Source organism: Microcaecilia unicolor, chromosome 3 (assembly GCF_901765095.1).
Source record: "Microcaecilia unicolor chromosome 3, aMicUni1.1, whole genome shotgun sequence".
Lineage (NCBI taxonomy): Eukaryota > Metazoa > Chordata > Amphibia > Gymnophiona > Siphonopidae > Microcaecilia > Microcaecilia unicolor.
The window spans coordinates 176,917,087-176,942,052 of record NC_044033.1 but is presented as its reverse complement, the minus strand read 5'-3'; the positions used below and the strand labels follow the sequence as shown (position 1 = coordinate 176,942,052).

Below are 24,966 nucleotides of genomic sequence, written 5' to 3'. Positions count from 1 at the left end.
TTTTTAAAATGAACAATTCAACCCCCCCAACCCCCCTTCAGCTCACCAGAAAAGAAAAAAAAAAAAGAGGAGAGGGAGGGGTTCCAACCAGGATGCGACCCACGCGACTGAGGCCTACCCACCCGGCAGGCTCCAACACACCTGACCCTGTAACAGAGCATCGTGAAGGATTTTATATTTAAATCATTTTATTAAAGTATAGAAAGTTGTACAGAATATTATTTTATAAATCACAAACAATACTGAACAAGGGTCAACAAAATCCCTGTCTTCCCTCACAAATATCCCCTTCACTATCAGGAAAACTGAACGAGCCAAATTAAGGACAAATCGAACTCAGGTATACATATAAAGTATCACATACCATGTAAAATGAGTTTATCTTATTGGGCAGACTGGATGGACCATACAGGTCTTTATCTGCCATCATTTACTATGTTACTACAAAATGCTACATAGAAAATTTATCCTAATAAAATACTTTGGTCACACACAGAGATAACACAAATGACAAATACATAATAGCTGACCAAAAATTATAAACATATCCACACCACCACAGATAAAAAAAACCACACCACTGAAATAGAAAGATATTAATTTCCTCCTACACGGTACAAAATATAAAGATCACATATGCCAGAGATGGTGTTAGGGGGGTGCAACTAGGACATCTGCCCCCTGGCCAGAGAGAGCCCTAAGCCTATCCATATCCCCTCCAACTACGTCCCGCAACACTCCTCTATGTCCCTATGCCCCCCCCCCCCCACCACAAGTGCAGTATCTCCTTTCTCCATTCCTATTCTCCCCAATGTCTAGCATCTTCCCTCTGTGTCCATATACCTCCTACCATGTCTGGCATTGACCCTTTATGTCCCTTCCCCTCCCTTCCTCCCCTGCAGCACCTCTCATTTCCCTCCAGTCCTACCCCCCCCCCCCCCAATTGGTCCAGTGCCTCTCTCTCTCTCTTCCCTCCAGCCAGCCCTCCACCCCCCCCCCCCCCCCAATGGTCCAGCGCCTGGAGTGGAGGAGTAGCCTAGTGGTTAGTGCAGTGGACTTTGATCCTGGGGAATTGAGTTCGATTCCCACTGCAGCTCCTTGTGACTCTGGGCAAGTCACTTAACCCTCCATTGCCCCTGGTACAAAATAAGTACCTGAATATATGTAAGCCGCTTTGAATATAGTTGCAAAAACCTCAGAAAGGCGGTATATCAAGTCCCATTTCCCTTTCCCTTCTCTCCGGCTCCCCCATCGGGTCCAACAGCCAACTTCCTTTCTGTGGGTTCACTCCAGCAACCTCGCTCCTGCATTTCCAGTGTCCCCTCTCTGTGGGTCCCTATAACTAGTCCCTCCAAATGACACACTGATTACAATTTATAGCAAACTACTACTCTACCTATGAAAAATTATTCCATTATTATACTTCCTTTGTGTGTACATTCGTATGCTGCACAAGCCGGCATGTTTGAAAATATAAGTGGGATCAAATAAAAATGGTACCAACAATAAAGAATGAGAACGTGGAGGGAAGCGCATGGCCCTTTCATGAGCGTGTGGAGAACGCACATGATAGACTTACTTAGGATGGAGCACTGTAGTGTGCGTGGAGCCACCTCTGTGGTTGCAAGGAGACAATTTGATAGGACATGGCGCAGGTTCAGGGCTACACTTCACCCAGAGGCTCGAAAGCGGATGCTTTTACAATTATAACCACTTCACTGCTGTTTGCTTGAAGGAGGGGGAAGGGTGGGAGTTGGGTTAGGGTGGGGGAAGGGAATTGGGGAGAAAATTGATGTACACTGTTGCACGTGTTCTGGATGTTTTGAATTGCTTATTGTCTAATAAAAATTGCATTAACATAAAGAATGAGAACGTGGAAGTAGCAGCTCATAGGTTTTGTTGCTTTATTTTGAGGCTCCCTGCTTCCTGTCCCCGCAGTGAGGTATCTGACCTCTTCTTCCCTTCCTTTGGGTCCGGCCATCTCTCTCGTTTCCAGCAGTGAGCCACGGCACAGGCAGCGCTGAAGAAAGCTGCTTCCGGCTGCCTCGGACCATCTCGCCACTTCGTCCCAGTCACAGGAAGTTGAAAAGGCGGGATGAAGCAGCGATGGGACCGGTGCAGCCTGAAGCAGCTGTCTTCAGCGCTGCCTGCACCGAAGATCACTGCTGGAAACAGGGAGGAGACAGCCGGATACGAAGGAAGGGAGGAAGAGCCCAGCTGCCTGACTGCGGGAACAGGGAGCCTGAGGAAGCAAAAAAAAAAAAAACTGGCTGGCCATTATTTTTTTGGAGGGGGGGGCCATGCTGAGGCCCCCTGTAGCTATGCCAATAAGCCACAGGGGAGGAAGAGGAGGAGGATAATGCCAAGAAGGGACCTGAGCCCAAATTTTGGAAGCCAGTTGTGAAAGTTTAACAACTGGCACCCAAAATTCTTAAAAAATTTAACTAACGGCTCGTGTCAGCCATGCGAGCTGGCTCCAGCACACCAGTGCCTGGCTGCATAAGATAGAGCTACTGCGTGAGGGACTGAGGAAGGCAGGCATGGAGATGCTGGACCAGGAACGGTAACTGCGGTAACTGTAACTTTGTTTTTTTTTACCGCGGGAGCAAAGCTTTTTACTGCTCCATGGAATGAAGGTATTAGATATTCAATGCAGATGCAGAGAAGTGCTTAGAAGATCATAAGGCTGAGTGCAGGGATTTCTAATACCAGGGCTTTATGGTAAGGTCTGAGAAAGAGTGAAGGGAAGGGAAAGGGACTTGATATACCGCCTTCCTGTGGTTTTTGCAACTACATTCAAAGCAGTTTACATAGTATATACAGGTACTTATTTGTACCTAGGGCAATGGAGGGTTAAGTGACTTGCCCAGAGTCACAAGGAGCTGCAGTGGGAATTGAACCCAGTGCTCCAGGATCAAAGTCGCCTGCACTAACCACTAGGCTACTCCACCACTTGTTTTTCTGCAGACAGCTTAGTAAGGATTTCATGCCTTCTTCTCTTTACTGTGAGCAACAACTTTTTTTCTGGCTTTCTTCAAGAGAATGTATCCCAAAAAAAAAAAAAAAAAAAGGATGAGTGGGAGGTGTGCTAGACTGTTGAGAAATGCAACACAATATTGTTAGTACAGTGCGTTCTCACTATTCGTTAGGGTATAGTTCTAAAAAACCTGTGTGAACCACGAAAACACGAAAAGTGCTATGCTGTTCCAGGATTAGGTTCCTGCCAAGCTGTGGTTCCGCAAAAACGTGAAAAGTGAAAAATTGTTCCTATGAGAAATACAGGGTTAGGTTCCTGTTTGCAATTTTGTAAGGCAATTTATCTAACACGTATTTTATCACCAACGCACATCACAGATTTCTTGCGCTAATGAATGTTAGCTTCAAACTCATTTGCAGGATGCTTTGGTGCCATTTTCAGTAGAAAGGATGACCACTTCACCAGCAAACTAGTGCCCCAAGCGACTCCACAGCTTTCAGTTCTGGACACACATTCAAAGTAATCAGAAGCAAGTGATTTGCTATGATAATGGATAAGCTGATACATAAAATGCCAGTAATGTGAAAAACAACTTGTTTTAAAATGCACATGTTCACAAATAGCCAGAATCACAGCACGAAAGGTGATTTGTCAGTTACATATACATCTATGCAGATGCATAAAATCACTGTAAATGTGTGAATAGCAAGAACGCCCTGTACTACTTTTGTGCACCACAAATAAAAGCTCAGGATTAATCCAGACTAGGCTGTATAAAATGTCTAATGACTGCTGATCCACTCAAGCTGATATATATGGTTATCAATCTGAAACTCAGAACACACAGCTTCACACACGCTGTGTATTACAATGGATACAAGACACGCTCTAACCCAGCAGTATCACTTGTTATTCTTCTTTCTTTTTTTCTTTATCTCTTTTTCTTCTTATCTTTTTAAGTGGAGAAAAAGGTTTCAGTATCGCCACCCAGCCAGCCAGAACTTAACCGACTATAAGGCATAGGCACGGCGCACCATCATTTCGCCACAAAAAACTCCACAATGGTCAATCTGCGCACAACATACTGCTAAGTATCTCATGTAATCATAGCACACAGGATTAATATCTGTACTTTACTTTCCTTTACAATTGAATAATATGTGACTGCTGCCAGTTACTTAACTTAAATTCTCATCAAACTGGCTCTGTCAAATCAGTCTTCACCCAACAGGGAATCCCCGTTTCGTTGTCGCTGCTTCAGAAAGAAAAACTGTAAGGTTTCATGTACTTTTTAAATGGATTTCATACTTCTATGTTTTTAAAAATTGTGTATAATCTCATCTCTCAAATACAGAAGCCAGAAAACACACTGGAGTGAAGACTTTCCTGAAGATAGACACAGTCCATGAACCCCAGTAATACTGGCTCAAGCCTGATTGAACCTCTGGAGATGACCTCCCATCAGAATCACCTGGGCCAGGATCCTGAAACCATTGAGGAACACTGCCTCTGCATGCCCTCCCTTCCTGGAAACTTAAACTGTTGTCCTCTACCAGAGGATCTATTCCTTTGACCCACTGCCTATTTATTTTACCTGAAGAAAAAAAAAAACAGAAATCCCATAGCATCCTTCTTGCTCCCCAGCAGACACACCTCAAGTTGGTCTTCTCAGTTTTAATGTTTCCTTGTTACCAGAAAGTGTAACAGAATCTTTTCAGAAGCCCTTAAAATCATTATCAGGTGAAGAGTCACAGCCCTCTACACACTACCACCATCAACAGCATGTTTTAACTTTGAACACAGCACAAACCTACCAAGATCCAAGTAACCAGAGAAACATAAAAAAGTTTGGTCAACAACGTAATTGAGTAACATGGAAATCAGTAAATGCACTGAACCGGATATGCAAATCCGCTGCTGTTCTCACCAGGGGTTGATAAAGAAGCTCACACATTGACAGCTTCCCCTCCCGTTCCTGTACAGAAAGCAAGTTCCCACATCCAATTTGGCTCTTTCACACCTTCTGCTTCCTGACAGCTCCGTCTGGTACTGTCAACATTTTTTTTTTTAATAAAGGAAATTAAGTCCACATCCCCACCTTATATTAAGCCTGTACCTTTTATAGAGAAAAGCAAGCTACATTTTTTAAACTATAGGCCCTGAACAGCTGAGGCGAGTTCAATAGTTAGAGCTCACTCTCATAATATCCTTCTCACAAATCATAAGAAGAGATACAGGAAAATTCACTGACTTATGGCAATCTGAAAGGAGCTGCAATATAAATACTTCTACTAGGAAGACCTGGAGCTGCAGAGAGTCTATTTCGCAAAGACCACTTTCCCTTGATTTAAACCAATCACACAGAAATAAAAAGCTTTTGCAATACTATGATCACTTAAGAACAAAAGAATAGTCATACTGGGTCAGATCAATGGTTCATCTAGCCCAGTATCCTGCTTCCAACAATGACCAATCCAGGTCACAAGTACAAGGCAGAAACCCAAATAGCAGCAACATTCCATGCAACCAATCCTGGGGCAAACAGTGGTTTCCCACATGCCCATCTTAACAACAGACTATGGGCTTTTCCTCCAGGAACTTGTCCAAACCTTTTTTTAAACCCAGATACACTAACCACTGTTACCACATCCTCTGGCAGCGAGTTCCACAGCTTAACTATTCTTTGAGTGAAAAAATATTTCCTCCTATCTGTTTAAAAGTATTTCCATAGAGTGTCCCCTGGTCTTTTTGAAAGAGTGAAAAATCAATTCACTTTTATCTGTTATACACCAAACAGGATTTTATAGACCTCAAACATATCCCCCCTCAGCCACCTCTTTTCCAAGCTGAAAAGCCCTAACCTCTTTAGCCTTTCCTCATATAAGAGGAGTTCCATCTTTATCATTTTGATCTTTCAATATTTTCTAATTCCACAATTTATTTTTTTTTATACGGCATTGAACGCAATACTCAAGGTAAGGTCACACCATAGAGCGATAAAGAAATTATAATATTCTTGGTTCTATTTTGCATCCCTTTCCTAATAATTCCTATCGCATTGTCCACAATGACACCTAGATCTTTTTTCTTGAGTGCTAGCTACTAAGGTTGACCCTAACATCAGGTAACTATGATTCAGATTCTTCTTTCCAATCTGCATCATTTTGCATTTGTCCACATTAAATTTCATCTGCCATTTGGATGCCCCATCATTCAGTTCCCCCAATGTTGTCTTGCAAGTTTTCACAATGTGCATGTGTTTCAACAACTTTGAACAGTTTTGTGTTACCTGCAAATTTAATCACCTCACTCATCATTCCGATTTCCAGTTCATTTATAAATATGTTAAATAGCATCAGTACCCTGGGATGTATACCATCCAGGCCAGGTGATTTATCACTCTAAATTATTTGGCTCAGTATGTTTTCCAGGTTCACCAAGATTTATCAGTTCTTCCACATCACCCTTGAAAACTATTCCCGGTACAGGTAGAGATCTCTTACACATCTTCTTCTGTAAAGACCAAAGTAAAGAATTCATTTAATCTCTCCGTTATGGCCTTGTCCTCCCTGAGCACCCATTTTACTCCTTCGTGATCTAACGGTTCCATGGATTCCCTCGCAGGCTTTCTGCTTCTGATGTACCTGGAAAAGGTGTTACTATTTGTTTTTCTCTGTGAAGTAAGTTCTTCTATTTAGTCTCTTAACAATGCTTTGCATCTAGCTTGACAGTGCTTATGCTGCTTCTTATTTTCTTCATTCAAATCCTTTTTCCATTCTTTGAAGGATGCTCTTTTGACTCTAATAGCCTCTTTCACTTCACCTTTTAACCATGCTGCCTGTCATTTGCTCTTCTTTCCACCTTTGTTAATACATAGAATACATCTAATCTGGGCTTTCATGATGGTATTTTTAAACAACATCCATGCCTGCTTTAAAGTCCTAACATTTGTAGCTGACCCTTTAGCTTCTTTTTAACCATTTTCCTCATTTTGTCATAGTCGCCCTTTCGAAATTTGTTACTACAGTAGATTTCCTTAGTGACTTCACTCCAGATATCAGCTAAATTTGATCATGTTATGATCACTGTTTCCCAGTGGATCCAACACCATTACCTCTCGTAACATCCATTCCACTAAGGAATGGAACTAAAATAGCTCCCCCTCTTCTTATTTCTTGGACCAGTTGCTCTAAGAAGAAGTCATTTAATACACCTAAGAATTTTACTTCCCCAGTGCTCCCTGATGTAATGTTTATCCACTTAATATTGAAGTAATTGAAATCACACATTATAATATTGCCCACTTTGCTAGCTTTCTTAATGTCTACCATCCAGAAGTACTGGCTCAATGACTTCTGGAACAAAGTGGTAAAGTACTAGTAAATACAGTGTGGTTGGGGGGGGGGGGGGGGTCCCATAAACAGCTTATTGCACAGTGGGGAAAATTTTGTTGGTAATTCAGATAAGAGCACAGACTTGTGTTTGTGGCACTTTGCTCTCTCAGGGGGGGATGCACTAAAGTCGTCGTTAGAGCCGTTCCGTACCGAATTCCATAGCGAATCGGTAGGGAACAGCTATGCATCGAGGAAAGGGAATGCAAATGAGCTATTCATTGTAGCTCACTTGCATTCTCTATTCCATCGTAAAACTGTCGGCCAATCCGCCCGTCAAGCATGCGCAGAGCAGCAAAGCGTTATGCTGGCTGCTCTGCGCATGCCAAAAAAATCCAAGTGCTCGTCTTTCTTTTTTAGCTCAGCTAAACATGCTGTGATTGGCTCAGAGACTTCCAAGTCTCTCAGATGAGTGAAGCATGGCCAAAAAGGACGTTTTTATTATTCCGGGGTTGAATGATGTCCAAAAAAGAGCCTGCAGTATCGGAGCCTGTTTGATTTTTTTTTTTTTTTAATAAAGCTTCGCTTAAAAAAAAAAAAAAAAATGTCCATTTTGGGAGCCCCCCCCCAAATAATAAAAACGTCCTTTTTGGCCGTGCTTCACTCTGCTCAGAGACCTGGAAGTAAGGGCAGGACATCCAAGTAAGTACAGTTGTGGCTGAGTGGTTAGAGCAGCGGTCTTGTAATCCAGAGGTAGCGGGTTCAAATCCTAATAGTTTTGTAAAAAAAAAAAAAAAAAAGACGAGCACTTGGATTTTTTTTTGCCACTTTTTTAAGTTGTATGAAGTCTTTATTGAACATTTACCAATAAAGTGACGAGCACTTGGGCGGTTTTTCGGGTGTAGAACGGCCATAATGAGCACTTGGCCGTTTTAGCCCCCCCCCCCCCCCCCCCCCCCCCAATTTTTTTTTTTTTTTACATTTTAATAATTTTTCCAATCCCGCGCAGCCCCAACGAGAGGTACAGACCTCTCGTTAGATTGTCCACCGTTAAGGCAATCGGAAAAGGTTACTGCATCTCATTACAATAGGGTTTCTACACGATTTGCTCATCTGCATTCCATTTTCGTTAGCTGCTACCATCATCGGAAAAAAGTTTTTAGTGCATGGCAGGGTTTACTACTTGCTCGTTAAGGGCTCGTTAAGTTTAGTGCATCTGGCCCTCAGTCACCACCAAATCAATCATCCAACATAGTAAGTTAAGTACAGGTGTGAAAAAGTGTTTAAACGACCTGCACACCAGCCAAACATTCCAGAAAATCAGAGCAATGGGGTTTTTTTGTTGTTGTTTTTTGCTTGATTTTTATTTTTGTCAGTTTTGGAATTGTTTTTATTTGCTCTTTTTAATTAGTTTTCTCTAGTTTTTCTTTTTAAAGTATTTTACAGCCTCTAGCTTCCTAAATTAGCTATGGATTCTGCAAACAGTTTTGAAAATTCTGCGGCAATTGTGTGGCACGTTCACACAGATTCCCATTTTACATAATAGTACTCAGGCCTTCCATATCCCCACCAGGGCTGGGGATGCAACTGAGGTAGCGTTCACCGCCTTTAGACAATTCCTTCAAAAAAACGTGGTAAATAAATCCTAATAAATAATATTCATATCCACTGGGAAGAAGTCATAGTCACTTCTTTGATCAAGACCTCTGCAGCCATGGACAAAAAAGAAGCCCTGGTACAGCCCCTGGCCTAGAACAGTCATAACAAACAAGAAGATGGGCACAGAAAGGAAGAGTAATGGGGAGAGAGAGAGAGAGAATGAGAACAAAATCTGTAGGTGATTGCAAACCAAGATTGCCAGATTCTAGCCCGTTTCAACAGAACTGTAAGTATAAAAAGAAGCAGGCATAAACTACCAAGTCAAAAAAAAAGAAAAGAAGTTTAAATGCTTATTTTATCACACACTAAAGTTGTTTACTAACATTTCTAATGTGATAAATATATTTGGTTCTATTTTTGAGGGGACAAGGATCTTAGGGCCCTGTTTACTAAGGTAGTAACAGTGTTGGAAAGAGGTGAGGGCCAAGAAATGGAAAATGAATCATGGGGGTAGGAGGGAGACAAGGCACAGAGGAAGGCAGGCAGAAGAGTGAAGGATCCTGGAAAAGCAGAAGCCATTCTTACATACCTCCCCAACTGTTGATCCCTTCTGTCACTCCTTCCACTTTCCTCAATCACTCCCAACCTCTCACTGCACCCTTTCCAATCTCCTCATTTACTCTTCTCAAACCCCCATTCGAGCACTTGTCCTCTTCCAATCCCACCTTGGGGCTACAACAAGACAATGGCAAAAGCAATTAAGTCTAGAAATTAAGGCTTCCCTGGCAGGCACTTGGGGCTAGATGTACTAAACTTAATGAGCCAGCTAGCCAGTTTAGCACACAAGAAGTAACCCGGAACATGCACAAAAGGGTTCTTGGAGCCATTTTCCTGTCACGGTAGCAGCAAATGAAAACAGAGTGCAAAGCTATTATAATGAGCTAATTACTATTATAATGTGCATCTCTTTTGTCCTCTTCCTTCTTCTCAGCTCTCAACCTTCAACATTTCATTCCTTCCATTCATCCATCTCCGTTCTGAGTACATCTCACCTTTGTCGCTGTTGTCATACCTCTCCTACTCTTCTCCATACTCTCTTGCTTCTTCTCTTGCTCTCCACTGGGGACATCAACCCCAATCCTGGTCCTCCACATCAGCTCTCATCCTATTTGTGCAGGTCACACCGTGATATCTCCAATCTAATTTCTGTTCCTCTCCTCCCATCTTCTTCCCTGCCTTTCTCTTGCGCTCTGTGGAATGCCTGCTCTGTCTGTAAAATTTTCCTACATTCATGACCTCTTTTTCTCTCGTACTCTCCATCTGCTTGCCCTAACAAACTTGGCTTTTCCCTGAAGACTCTGCTTCAGTCACAACCCTATGCCATGGAGGTTATCTTTTCTCCCATACTCCTCACCTGGTTGGCCGCGGAGGTGGTGTCGGGCTACTGCTTTTACCCTCTTGTAGATTTCAACCTCTTCTTCCACCTCAGTCTCACTGCTTTTCTTCCTTCGAAGTACACTCCATCATTCGCTGCTCTGCCTCTCCGAGTAGCAGTCATTTAATCGACCCCCTGATAAGTCCCTTTCTTCCTCTCTCAATGATTTTGACGCCTGTCTTTCCTTCTTTCTTGAACCTTCATCTCCTTCCCTCATTCTTCGGGATTTTAACATTCGTGCTAATGATCCCTCTGACTCTTATGCTTCTCAGTTTCTTGCTTCAACATCCTCTTTCAAACTTCAACTGTGCTCCACTACCCCCACTCACCAGAAAGGCCACTGTTTTGAACTTTTCTTCTTCTTCAGCTGCTCACTCTCCAGTTTCTGTGCCTCAACTCTTCCCCTCTCTGACCATCATCTGATAACTTTCACACTTAAAACACCCTCCTCCCCAGTCCCGTCCAATCTTAACCAATACATTTAGGAATCTTCAGGCTATTGACCCTTCTACTCTGTCCTCCAGTGTTTCAAATCTCTTCTCTACCACTATGTTATCCAAGTCTGTCAATGAGGCTGTCTCTTCCTATAATACTATTCTCTCCTCTGCTCTGGATACTCTCGCTCCTCCCATTCCCCATTCTGTAAAGTGTACCAAACCCCAGCTTTGGCTGACCTCTAGAATCCGCTACCTACATTCCTGTGCCCGCTCTGCCGAACGCCTTTGGCTGAAATCCCGTGCCCATGCTGACTTTATACATTTCAAATTCTTGCTAACCTCCTTCCAGTCTACTCTTTTACTTGCCAAACAGGACTATTACATCCAGTTGACAAATTCTCTTAGCTTAAACCCTCGACGTCTCTTTGCCACACTGAACTCTCTCCTCAAAGTGCCTTCACCTCCAACTCCCCCTTCACTTTCTCCCAAGAATCTGGCTGAGTACTTTCATGGTAAGGTTCACAAGACTAAACTTGAATTCTCAACCAGGTCCCCTCCACCTCTCCTTTCCTTAGTCCATTCTCTCAACCCTCCAACCCCTGCCTCCTTTTCTTTCTCCTTTTCTTCCTTTTCTGAAATCACTGAAGAGGAAATTATACATCTTCTTTCCTCCTCGAAACTAAATACCTGTTCTTCGGATCCTATTCCCACCCATCTACTTAACACTATGAGGCATATTTTCAAAGCACAGCTTTGAAAATATGCCTCTTTGTCTCCTACTGTCATCCCTTTTATCTATCATATCCTCAATCTTTCACTTTCCACTGCGACTGTTCCTGATGCCTTCAAACATGCCGTAGTCACACCACTCCTTAAAAAAACCTTCATTGGACCTTACCTATCTTTCCAACTAGCGTTCCATCTCCCTCCTCCCTTTCCTAGCCAAGATACTTGAACATGCTGTTCACCGCCGTTTCTTGACTTTCTTTCATCTCAAGCTATTCTTGATCCACTTCAATCTGGCTTTTGCCCCCTCTGAAACGACGCTTACTAAAGTCTCCAACGACCTGTTCCTGGCCAGATCCAAAGGTCTCTATTCTATCCTCATCCTTCTCGATCTGCTGCTTTTGACACTGTTGATCACAGCCTACTCCTTGATATGCTGTCCTCACTTGGATTTCAGGGTTCTGTTCTTTCCTGGTTTTCTTCTTACCTCTGCCATCGTACTTTTAGTGTATACTCTGGTGGATCCTCCTCCACTTCTATCCCACTGTCAGTTGGTGTATCTCGGGGATCTGTCCTGAGACCTCTTTTCTCCATCTATACTTCTTCCCTTGGTACTCTGATCTCATCCCATGGTTTTCAGTATCATCTTTATGCTGATGACTCCCAGATCTACCTCTCAACACCAGAAATCTCAGCAGAAATCCAGGCCAAAGTATCAGCCTGCCTGTCTCACCACCATCTGAAACTAAACATGACCAAGACTGAGCTTCTTATCTTTCCCCCTAAACCAGCCTCTCCTCTTCCCCCATTCTCTATTTCTGTGGACAACACTCTCATCCTTCCTGTCTCATCAGCTCATAACCTTGGGGTCATCCTCGACTCCTCCCTCTCTGCACATATTCAGCAGACTGCTAAAACCTGTCGTTTCTTTTTCTATAATATCAGCAAAATTCACCCTTTCCTATCTGAGCACACTACCAGAACCCTTATCCACACACTTATCACCTCTCACTTAGACAATTGCAACTTGCTTCTCACAGATCTCCCACTTAGCCATCTCTCTCCTCTTCAATCTGTTCAAAATTCTGCTACACGACATATTCCGCCAGTGTCGCTATGCTCATATTAGACCTCTCCTCAAGTCACTTCACTGGCTCCCTTTCCATTTCCACATACAGTTCAAACTCCTCTTATTAATTTATCAGTGCATTCACTCTGCAGCTCCTCAGTACCTCTCCACTCTCATCTCTCCCTACACTCCTCCCCGGGAACTCCGTTCACTGGGTAAATCTCTCTTATCTGCACCCTTCTCCTCCACCGCTAACTCCACCGCTAACTCCAGACTCCGTTCTGTCTATCTTGCTGCACTATATGCCTGGAATAGACACTCCTGAGCCGGTACGTCAAGCTCCATCTCTGGCTGTGTTCAAATCTAGGCTAAAAGCCCACCTTTTGGATAGAGCCACAGAGAAAGAGAGAGCATTCATATAAACAAAGGTTTTTCATGTCAACTGACTCATGAAGTGCAAAATGGTCAAAGGTCTTTTTTCCTCCATCAACAGATTACAGCCATGCATACTTATCACAGGAACAATTGTGTCCAATACAGAGATAATATCTTGAAAAACAGATGATACCTTTTTTATTGGACATAACTTAATATATTTCTTGATTAGCTTTCGAAGGTTGCCCTTCTTCGTCAGATCGGAAATAAGCAAATGTGTTAGTTGATAGTATATATAAGTGAAGCATCAAAGCATTTCAATGACAGTCTAGCAAGGTGGGGGTGGGTAGGAGGTATGCATGGGTACATCAAAGCGTTTCAATGACAGTCTAGCAAGGTGGGGGTGGGTAGGAGGTATGCATGGGTACATCAAAGCGTTTCATTTCATTGAGGGGCAGATGATCAAAAGCCCTGCGCTGTTCCAAACAGCGCCCTAAAAATAGCGCCGGGACAGCGCAGGGCTTTTCTGCATCGATGATCAAAGATAATGCATGCAAATCTAAGCAGCGCTATTATCTTTGATTATCATGTTTAAAGTGCGAGAGAATTGTGCCAATCCTCCCACACTTGTTTGACAGGTCTGGGCTGTCAAAATCCCAAACCTGTCAAACAGCCTGCCCCGAGGCCCGAACGAGGCCCCCCCCCTCCCCAAAACCCCCAGAAAACGTTGTGGCCGCTGCCGGCCAAACCCTCTCCCACCCTTCCACCCACCGACGGGAGGGGGGGGGGGCTGGAGGATCGGTGTGTCTCCAGCCCCCGAAACCCCCAGAAATCGTTGATTGGCTGCCTCCAGCCAAAGGATCTCCTACTGTGATCCATCGACGAGGGGGAGGTGGGGGCTGGAGGTCCGGTGGACCTCCAGCCCACCCCAAATCCTCCCCCCAGCGTTGTCCTTCGATTCCCTGGTGGTCCGTGGTGTGCTGTGTCGTCGTGCCGGCCCCCTCCCAGTCCCCCTACCTTTTGTTGGAGGAGGGACGCAGCCTGCCTGCCTCCCTCCTCTTCCAGTCAGTCGAGGCCCAAAATGGCGGCGCCCAGCCCCGCTAATTGCATCCTGGGATGCGCTGGGCAGGGCTACAGACCATGTAAGGGAATCGCTCCCTTACATGCTCTGTAGCCCCGCCCAGTGCATCTCCCAGTAGGAGATCATTGGGGGGGGGGATCGTCGGTGGGACCGGAGGTCCACCGGACCTCCAGCCCCCCATTCGCGTTTGCCTTGGGGGGGAAGGGGGGCCTGCCAGCATGCAACTGCATGCTGGACAGGGCTCACCATTCCTCCCCAATGATCCGCAAAATCTAACGCCAGCTCGGAGCTGGCGTTGATTTTGCTGCGGCCAGCGACCCAATCTTTGGCGCGCTGGTCGCTGATCATTGGGGATGAATGCGTTAAGTGCCAATTAGCATGCATTTGCAAGCTAATTGCGCTAGAAGCACTGTTTAGCATGCATTTGCATGTTACTTGCGCTGAGAGCCCTCGAGTGCGCTGTTTCAGGCGCTCGAGGGCTCTGATCATGGATCGGCTGCAAACTCTAGCGCTAGTATGGCGTTAACAGCCTCTAGCGCCAGAGTTTGCTTTTGATCATGAAGCCTGATAGTCTAACAGGATGGGTGTGGGTAGGTGGGAGGAGAGTGATAAACAGAGAAATACATCTTTATGGTTTATAATGGGCTAGAAAACCCAGATCCTTGTTAAGTCCTGTCTGTTGGGTGTCAAAATATTCAATCATTCTGACTTCAAAGGTCTTACGCTCCTGTATTGTTTTAAAGTTATCCTTCAGGATTCTTACTGTGAAATAACTGGTGCAGTGTCCTGGTCCTGTAAAGTGTTGGCCCACAGGGGTGGAAATCTGACTGGCACCAGCTTTCTTCATGTTGTGTCTATGTAAATTGAATCTTGTCTTAAGCATCTGGCCTGTTTCTCCAATATAGCATCCTTCGTTACATTTTTTACACTGAATGATATATACCACATTGGAAGATGAGCATGTGAAAGATTCCTTTATGTTGAATGTTTTTCCTTTGTGAATGACTGTGGGGTCCTGTAAAATGTTTTGGCATAGCTTGCAGCTGGATGTGTTACAGGGAAATGTGCTCTTTTCTTTTTCAGTCTGTCTTGGGAGTTTACTTCTGATTAGCTTGTGTTTTAAGTTGGGTGGCTGTCGGAAGGCCAGCACTGGTGGGAATGGGAATATCTCTTTCAGTAAGTCATCCTCCTGGAGTAGAGGCTGTAGGTCTCTTATGATTTTCCTCAGTTTCTCCAGCTCTGGGTTGTATGTAACTACAAGGGGGATTCTGTCTGTGGCTTTCTTTTCTTTGTACTGTAGCAGATTTTCCCTGGGTGTTTTAAGGGAGGAGGCAATATTCCTGGAGATTATTTTGGGGTTGTAGCCTTTCTGTTTGCAGTCAGAGAAAAATCCATTGGGTTCAGAGAGGATGTCACACTTTTTTTTAATGGGGATAGCATGAGCTGATCATTTCAGGAATCAAAGTAAACGTATAACCCAGAACACAATATAATGCATGTTTACAATTACACTCTTTCCCTGGACAGCAGAATCTTAATGAAGATCTGGGCATTAAGCTATAAGAAGCCTTCTGTACTGAAATGTTGGAGAAATTAATAGTCTCCACATTACATGCTCTTTAAAGGATTTAGAGAGTCTGACTGCTATGTAGAATTAATGGACAAATGGAAAAATGAAATTACAACTTAGGCACCAAACCAAAAGAACAAAACACTAATGGTAAACATCTCCCTGACAGTTACAATAAAATCTTCCAAGGAGAGTACACATATCAAATGTGTTTTGACTAGGGGTTCTCAACCCAGCCAGGACACACCAAGCCAGTATAGTGGTTTTCAAGATATCCACAACGAATATGCACTAAATAAATTTGCACACACTGTCTCTGTTGTATACAAATCTTATGCATATTCATTGTGAGTATCCTGAAAACCTGACTGGCTAAAATGGGTTGAGAATCCCTTAGACAAATAGCTGAAATTAATATTAGGACACTGGGTTCTTCATTTTGCTCCTACCCAAGTACAAAGAGACTCTTGGAGAAGTTGGCAAGGTATGTCACAAGTACACAGGGCCAGCTTAACCACTGGACCAGGGAGCCAGCAGACCTAGCCTCTGACTTCACATGGCCTACAGGTTAAGCCTCTTCCTCCTCCCTCCTGGTCCGGTCTCTCCTCTTTTCTCTTCTCCCTCCCTGTGGAACCAGCACTGCTCCCTCAACTCTCTCGCTTCCTTTACGCTGTCCTGTAAAGTTTACGTCGTCGCCAGCACCAGCACCTTGAGAGGCTGCTTTCAGCCAGCCCCTGGGTCTTCCTTCTGCCATGTTCAATCTCCTCTGATGCAATTTCCTGTGGGCGGGATGTGGCAAAGGGAAAACCCAAGGGCTGGCCAAAGGCAGTCTGTCATGCTGCTGATGCAACTGCCAGTGACCAACAAGCTTTACAGGACTGCGGGGGAAGGAGGGACAGAGGAGGGGGCAAGAGATGTCAAGCCTGCAGGGACGAGGGAGGGAAGGGACGCCAAAAGCAATGTGATGGGGGTGGGCATCAAAGCAAATTGACCCAGGGTGTCACCAACTCTTGAGCCGTCCCTGCAAGTATGCCTGTTTGTAGAAGGGATTTATTTATTTACTTATTTTTTAAAATGTGTATACCACCTATAACTAGCAATCGAGAAAAGTTTGAGGTTTTTTTTTTAATTATTATTCAAAAGGCATTTGTGATTGATCATGTGCTCAGTTTAGTGTACTTAAGAGAAAAAGAATTCCTTAACCAACCTAATAAAAGTGGAGAACAAGGATCTGGGGAAAAAAAAAAAAAAAAAAAAAGAAGAAGAAGAATTGAGACATGGGATATTCCACACAGAGACCAGAATGAGGCACTTCACTATCCCAGACAAATGCAGTGGACAGTTCAAGACATGAAAGGCTTTATCATCGCAATGTTATTCATGCTGCTAGGCCTACTATTGAGTAATTTTTGGAAATCTATCCCTAAACTACATTTCTGGACTCATTTCATACTAGATTTAGTTGACACTAAAAAAAATCTCAGCTGTTAAGTGGATATTAACTAGTAAAATCATGGGAGATTTCTGTTAGCAATGGTGAAAACAGAAATGGAAATGTGTCATTTTACCTGGTCTTTGCCTGTCTTTCCATTTATTTCAATATCTTAAGTCATTGGTTTCTGAATGCACATTTGTAGATTTTCTTTTAGTTACTGTACACTTTATATATGCTTCTATTTTTGTGATACTGCTTGCATGTCTGTTCAATAAAAATAAACATGCATAAAAAAAGCATACAGTCAACTTTCAAGGACATTTCAAATGTGGACACAAGTGTTTTGCCATCCCTCCCTCACACATTTGTGATTAGATTTATTGTTTTAAAACAATGACTGATGTTATGTTATGTTATCATACAGGGGTGCAAAAAAAAAAAAAACCTGGATGCAAGGTCATCTAGGCATCTAAAATTGTAGATAGCAGCTGCTGCAGCCCTGGTCTTTAAGGATATGCCACAGCTGTGGTCAAGCTAAGGAGAAAAGAGTTGCAGCTGCCACTGCAGCCAATCCAAGGACAACAGGAAGGGGGGGGGGGGGCTAAGAGGAAAAACTGTGGCTACCATTACTAAATGAAGTCTATAAAGAAGTCTTGTCTCTGTGGGAGGCCTAGTCTTGGGGAAAAAATAATAATTGTCATAAAGTAGGCCTAAGCCCACAAGGAGCTCCCATGGACCAGGTTTGCCACTACCCACACAGAAAAGGGTAAAGCAAATAGCAAAATAAATTATCGGGAGTAGAGGAGGAAGCCAAGTTAAAGGGTAGAGGAGATAAGGGGAAAACAAGCCAAAAAATACCTCATTCCAAAAAAAAAAAAAAAAGAAAGAAACCCGAGGAAAAAGAAAATCAAATAAAAATAATCTGAGAAAAGATTAAAAAAAAATCTTTCTACACTTGCTCCTAAAATCATCATCTGGTGCCCAACTTTTCAAGATATAGGGGACCCCCCCCCCCCCATAACAAACCTTTGTCCCTTATGTTATAAAAATAAAGACCATTTGTTTGCAATAAAAATATACCAACTCCAGTTTCAAAATAATATGACCAATTTATCCTTTTATACTTATATAGAGAGAGTTGTACCAAATAGCATATTTTACTATACGGCCAAATACAAATAATGGAAGCCGAGCTTTAACCTAACAAATAATAAAAGAAGTAATGTGAAATCAGAGATCAAGTATTTCAGTAGGATGTAGCACCAGAGCCTCAGATTATTCAATTTAAATCACTATTTGGCTGAATACAAATAATCTGTGCGGGGCATTTATTTATTTACTCACTCTGAGGTGCCCTGGAAGCTAATTCCACAGCAAAGGTTCTGCTACAGAAAAGCACATGCTGATGTATCAGCATAATGACTGGTACTAGGAGCTGGCACCACAAGGCATCTCACATTATCAGATTTCAAATTACAGGGCGGAACATACGGTACCAAGAAGCTACCGCATGTAGTGCCTGGTAAACTAAGGTCAACGCTTTATACTGAATACAATACTGCACCAGTAATAGAGACATTATTCAGGGTAGAATCAAATCCAAATATCTGGTACAGCCCTAATTATATATGTGAGGAGGAGGAGGAGGAGTAGGCTAGTGGTTAGTGCAGTGGCCTTTGATCCTGGGGAACTGGGTTCAATTCCCATTGCAGCTCCTTGTGACTTTGGGCAAGTCACTTAACTCTCCATTGCCCCAGGTACCAAAACTTAGATTGTAAGACCTCTAGGGACACAGAAAGTACCTGCATATAATGTGTACAGCACTACATACATCTAGCAGTGCTATAGAAATGATTAGTAGTAGTATGTACATATCTTTGTCCTGGATCTAAAGTTACATTTATCAGCACTTTAGATCCAGAACAAAAAAATATCAGTAAGAGTCAAGAGTCGGACAGTAAAAAAAAATAGAGAAGTAGAAGTCAAAGGATTGGTATACAGACTACACAGGCCTGTTTACAAGTCTCACCAATCTTGGTGGTCATCGGATTATCACCAAACCTTATGGTAAAGGCATAGAAGGGGGATTTAGCTGTTTGACAAATATTAGTTTTATATAAAGATGATCAATTTTCTGAACATGAAGGGAGGGGTTAGGTACATGATGGGGCTGAGGGATAAATTAATTGTGTGTAATTAGACTGATTGTGGACCACTTCGATGTATGTGGTAAAATAAGTAGAATATCAGGTTTTATTTTTTATTTTGTTAGATTTTGAAAAACTTGCAGAGCATTTACATGTGCTATTTACACATGTGAATGCTGAGGAACACAATTTATTTATTTATTAGGATTTATTGACCACCTTTAAGAAGAGATTCACCCAAACGATGTGCTCTTGGGAGGGGGGGTCCAAGAAAATAAAAATTAATTTCCTATTTCACAAAGGGAACTACAGGAATGTTTGTTTCTGTTTTGTTTTTTAACTTTATCCATCAGTATGTTAAATGTCAGCAATCTGCTTGTCTGGAGCTGGAGTCTTCAAGACAAGTGATTGTGGGGGCAATTGTACTTACCTCAGTAGGGCCTTATCACCTCAAGTACAAAAGAAAGAAAAAAAAAGTTGTTTTACTTGACTCGCTTGGCTCCTTGTGTAGTTTTGTAAAAGATGGCACTAACATATGTATATGGTGACAAATACACATATATGTTTCAAGACCATCCTTTACACATGCAATTACCAGTGCTTAAAGATGTAAAGCCCTGAGTGATACTGTTGGGGGTTCTTTGGTTTTTGCTTTGTTTTTTTGGTAAAATGACTGTTGCTACTGGAGATGTCTGGAAATCAAGGATACCAGCAAATGCATATACATTTTACAATGGACTCAGCATTCAGCAGAGCCTTTTGTAAAATACTCAAACAGGAAATGTCCTGACTCAGATATCCTAATTTCTACTTAGGGGCCCTAGGCAAAATGAGGCTGAAAATGGCAGGACTTGAAATGGCTTACAAGCCAAGAAGGCAGACAGCATTACTGTAACAGATTTTTGGTATACATGGGACAGATATGGAAGACAATGGTAGGAAGGGGACCAAGATCAAGTAAACGTAAGGGTGGAGGAGGAAAATGAGAATATAAATTCCCAAATACAAACTAGCACCATCTACCCAAAGGGGAGAAAAAAACCTCAACTGGGCACAAAGATGAACCAGTTTGCACATTATCTGCCACCATTTCCTATGGGGCTCTTTTACTAATGTCTAGCGCACGCTAATGAACATTAGTGTATCTAAGGGCCTCTTTTACTAAACCATGCTAGTGATTCTCAGTGCGGCAAATGCGACGCAGTCCATTCAATTCGAATGAGGGGTCTCACTTTTGCCGTGTGGAAATTGCTAGCATGGTTTAGTAAAACAGGCCCTAAATATTTTATTCCAATAGGCCCCATGGATTTAGCATATGCCCATGTCTGCTGCATGTGCTAAGCTTTAGTAAAAGGGTCCCTAAGTTACTAAAAATAATAGGCTTCATTTCACTTTTGACGTTTCCCTTTGTTGGGAGAGGATGGAACATTTTCATACAAGGCATTTGTTTTCAAGTTGAAGTTCATAACAGTCACCTATGCTCAAATCCCATTTTAACAAATTGGTCATTTGTGCCCTGCTGAAGATCAGTACCCCTGGCATCCAGATCATTCATTCATTCAGTTTTCTAGTTGCCACATTATCTTAAGTATTGAAACCAGAACATATGTTTTCTAAACATGTTTCCATCACTGAGCTAATGTTTTACTAGCAATGAGACTATGAAGTGCCATGAGTAAAAGGGGCCATTAAAAAAGTGACACAGGGAGGACAATGTTGAAAGCAAATTTCCAGATTAAAAACATTTTTTACCCACATAATTGTCTCTTTGAAAAATGCCCACTGTTGTTCAGATCATGCATATTATTCTACATTTGAGGGCATACTTAGGTTGTAAGAGGACAATAACAGATAGGATTCTCAAATCTAAAATGTGCTACCTTCCTTAAAATTTTCCCATCCAAAAAGCAGGTGCAAATTCCAGCCACTTTCTAGGCTTAAAGCAAAATCATGCCTGTAGCAAACTCTATGGGCACAAAGTAGCTGTGGTTATTTGCACCCATGCATGCAATTTGAATATTGCCCCCCAATAAATAAACAGATATGGACATGAAACAATGCTAAAATAACAGACGATGCTTCAGAATAGGGGAAGCTACTGGAAGAACTGTGCATAGTTAAAAACATGAAGCTGCTTTTTGCTCATTCTCCAACACTCTTTGGCAAAGTAGGAAAGTCACTACAAAAGAGTTGAAGGAACACAAAAAATAAGTGATTAATTAAAAATAAGTCAGAATCCCCTCACCCAAGCCAGTCATTCTCATAAGAATATAAGAATAGAATGGTGGATCAGACTGATGAGTCCATCTAGCCTGAGATCCTGCTTTCAAGAGTAGCCAATCCAGGTCACATGCTTTTTGGTAGCTTTGGCAAAAACTGCCAAGTATCATGCTTTATGTGTATATCCAAAGGTAGGTCCATATGACCTAGCCATTTTCCTATTACTGAGCATAGACTCCAGAGTAGGAGTGCAACCAATCACGTTAGTAACTACAGCAATAAATATTCTAATGACAAAGTAGTCATATTAACTAGTTTCTACACACCAGGCTCTACGAATATCGCATAAGAATCCAAACCAAAACAATGCACAAACTCGAGTGGCTGATAAAGGCAGAGTTGGCATTAGCTGATGAACAGTATTAACACTTAGAATGTAAACAAATGATCTAGTTATATCACTTTCAACAATTTGTATTTAAACCACTACAAGAGAAGAACCAAATAAATATGTTTAAAGAAAAGCATGACTAACATTAATCAATCTATCCAACATCAAAGTATTCTGAGCAAAGAAGAGACTACTAATATACAGGGAAATAACAGTGTAAACGAGTACATCATAAGATCCTTGTACCCTCTTCTCTGGAGATCACATCCATACAGCTTTTATTGTCTATAAAATTAGATTATAAACTTCTGTATAAGGATACTTTTCTGCCTCAAGTGCTCTTGTTAACTGCTCTCAATTGTTTACAACAAAATAATTTGTATTATACATGGCTACAAAGAATCCCAAAGCATTTCATGGGCATTGTGGTTTACAAAATACCTTTTAAGTACATGGCAGCATCTCTTTTTGAACAATTAGAACACAGGTTCCTGCTCCCCCCAAAATAAAAAACAAACAAACATTTCTATCAGTATTCAAATCCACTTGGATAAACTGGCTTGAACTCATACATTAGGAGTATTCTGATCACAGAACTAAAATTTCAATGCCAAGAATGGCTGCAGATCACCAGACAAGCAAAACCAGATACATATAGCATCATAAGTCTGCTTTTCTTAGGGGACAAAAGTATGGACTCTACTGCTCCTGGGAATCATCCCTTGCTAAAGGAAACCCAAGCTTCATGGTAACATGTGTAAAATACAGTAATACAATTACTGTTATGTTCAGGGAGTTATTTGCTATTTTTTAGCTAAGGTAGAAAATAACTGTTTGCCATTTCCTTCCGGTAACTCCTAATAAGATGAGCCTGCTCCTTATGAAGACTGCAGCAGCAGGGTTATATCTGTGGTTATTAAAGAATGGGGGGAATCCCCAAAAAAGCTGTTCTTGGTGACCTTGCCTAACCATGCCTGGAACTTCTATGAGAATAATCCTAATGATTACTACAGGATCTGGAGAACACAGCTAACGATTGCCATTACAGTCATGGAATAAGGCTCGGAGACAAGATCACCAATTTACTAAGACACTAGTAAAAAAGCCCCGTTTCTGATGCAAATGAAACGGGGGCTAGCAATGTTTTCTTCTGTGTGCATGTGGGAGTGTGTGTGTCCCTGCCCTCTGGCCTCTCTCCCCTCCCCCCTCTGAGTCCTTCACTGTTACAGAGCCAGCAATTTGATTTCGTGCTCTGCTGTTTTCCTTCACTGACTGTGTTACAGAGAGGGCGGGGCAGACACTCATAGGGAAACCGGATATCTCGCCCCCTTCACACTTCCGGCTGGAAGCTTCATAGAACGTTGGTGTTGCCTTTTATATAGAGAGATTTCTCCCATTCTGTGTTTATGAGGAAAATGCTAAGTTAGGCCTTGAATGTTGTTGAACTACTCTCTTCATTACAGAAGTGCAGAAAAATCACACTGCTGAACTTCAAGTAAGGATTCTGTATTGTTTTTAGGAGAAAACAACATTAATGATTAGGATGCTGGGGCTCCACAGATAAAGAACTTGTTTTACAAAGCCATGCAGCAAATGAGTGGAAGCCCATAGGAACGGGCTTCCTCTCATTTACCGCACACAAATCGCTAGCGCAACTTTGTAAAAGAGGCCCAAATTGTCTAAAGAACTTGGATGACTATCTTCAATTAAAGGACAAGCTGAAAAGTCTACGCTAATATCTATTTAGATTAACCACCTCTATGAAGAGATTCACCCAAGGCAGTGTACAAAAGGTTATTAGAATATGAAGTGTATTTTCAATGCACTTAGACTTACGCAGTCTTATAGGGGCTCATTTTCAAAGCACAGACTTACAGTGTTTCAGGGCTACAGAGAAAATCCCTCACAGATCCCAAAGGCAATGGAACTATTTTTTGTTTGATTGTTTTGTTGGGGGCCCAATAAACTAAACCAAGCCCATGACTAACCCAAACTCCCTAGTTATCAATGCCATGTGGGTAAGGCTGACATTGAGAGAGGAATATGGAGGAGGGGGAAAAGAACCAATCTAAATTTCCTAGGCCCAAGTCACAGTAGGCCTCAAGCCTGACTGATGCTAAAAAGGCAAAGCTTGCAGAATGGGTTTGGGGTCCTACCCCCAGTTTCTGCCCTAGGCCCCACTGTGATTAGCATCAACATCCCATCATTCAACTAGGACAAAAAGTTGATCGTGCCGTAACCCAGGCAGCCGACCTGGTTCCATTTCCACTGCCCATGCCAAAACCCACAACGTACATTATAGGACTCATCAGGAGAAAATTTCTGATGGCTAATTGCAGAACGTGAAACATATAGTGTTATGAACACTAATATCAACAGATTGGAAGAAGGCTTGTTTGAAAGGCTAGGAGTTAGGACTTGGAAACTAAAAGGTAACTAGACTAAGAAGAAGGTTTTGAAAGGTGGGTTAAAGGATTTAAGGTGGATTTATGTGTGTATTTTAAAGCGCAGCAGTGAATTTAGTGTAGATGGGGCTGGTTTGATTTGGAGACGAGTTCCGGTGGAGTGGCCTTAGGAAAAAAAAAAAGAGGTAAAGGCCAAAGATAAACACAGGTCTATGCATTTAAAGAAATCCAACAAAACAAAGCTCACCTTGTCTTTCTCGCCTCTTCACCTTCCTCCTTCAGTGCTGCGTGCGGCCCGCTCTCAGCAGGGCCCACAGAAAACCAGATTATAAAAGAAGCCGTGCGGGAGGGGAGAGGGGCCGGAGAAGCAGAGAAAACACAAACACACACCGTCAGAAAGAAAATTTAAAAAAAAACTAAACTAAAATACCAGGAGGGGGGAAAAGAAAGAAAAAGAAAAGAAAAAAAGAAAAAGAGAAAAGAAGGAAAACGCCGAGGCCCCCTCCTCCGCCTCCTCCTCCTCCTGGCAATGAGCACTACGTCAGCACTTCCCGCATAATACCTCATCCAGTCGCCTCCACGGCAGACCGTGACGTAAACGCTTCCTGCGCTCTTCTCAGCCCCCCTTTTCGTACGTCATCGTGCAGCGCAGGGTCGGAAGGGTACACTACCCGGAAGAGGTTTTACGCACCACCCTCTTGTTACTATGGCAACCGAAGGTTTTTCTTTGCCGGAGAAATGAAGAGAGCTGGGTTTGAGTTGGGTGGT

At 42.5% G+C, this 24,966-nt stretch overlaps 1 protein-coding gene across 1 annotated transcript in view; it reads right to left on the bottom strand.

Annotated features, from left to right (window-relative positions):
• Positions 1–24,633, bottom strand: part of R3HDM2 (R3H domain containing 2) — a 331,022-nt gene extending 306,389 nt beyond the window's left edge. The window contains 1 exon segment of the mRNA XM_030196632.1: positions 24,446–24,633. The gene's annotated coding sequence lies outside the window, so the exon portion shown is untranslated.
• Positions 24,634–24,966: the final 333 nt, after the last annotated feature.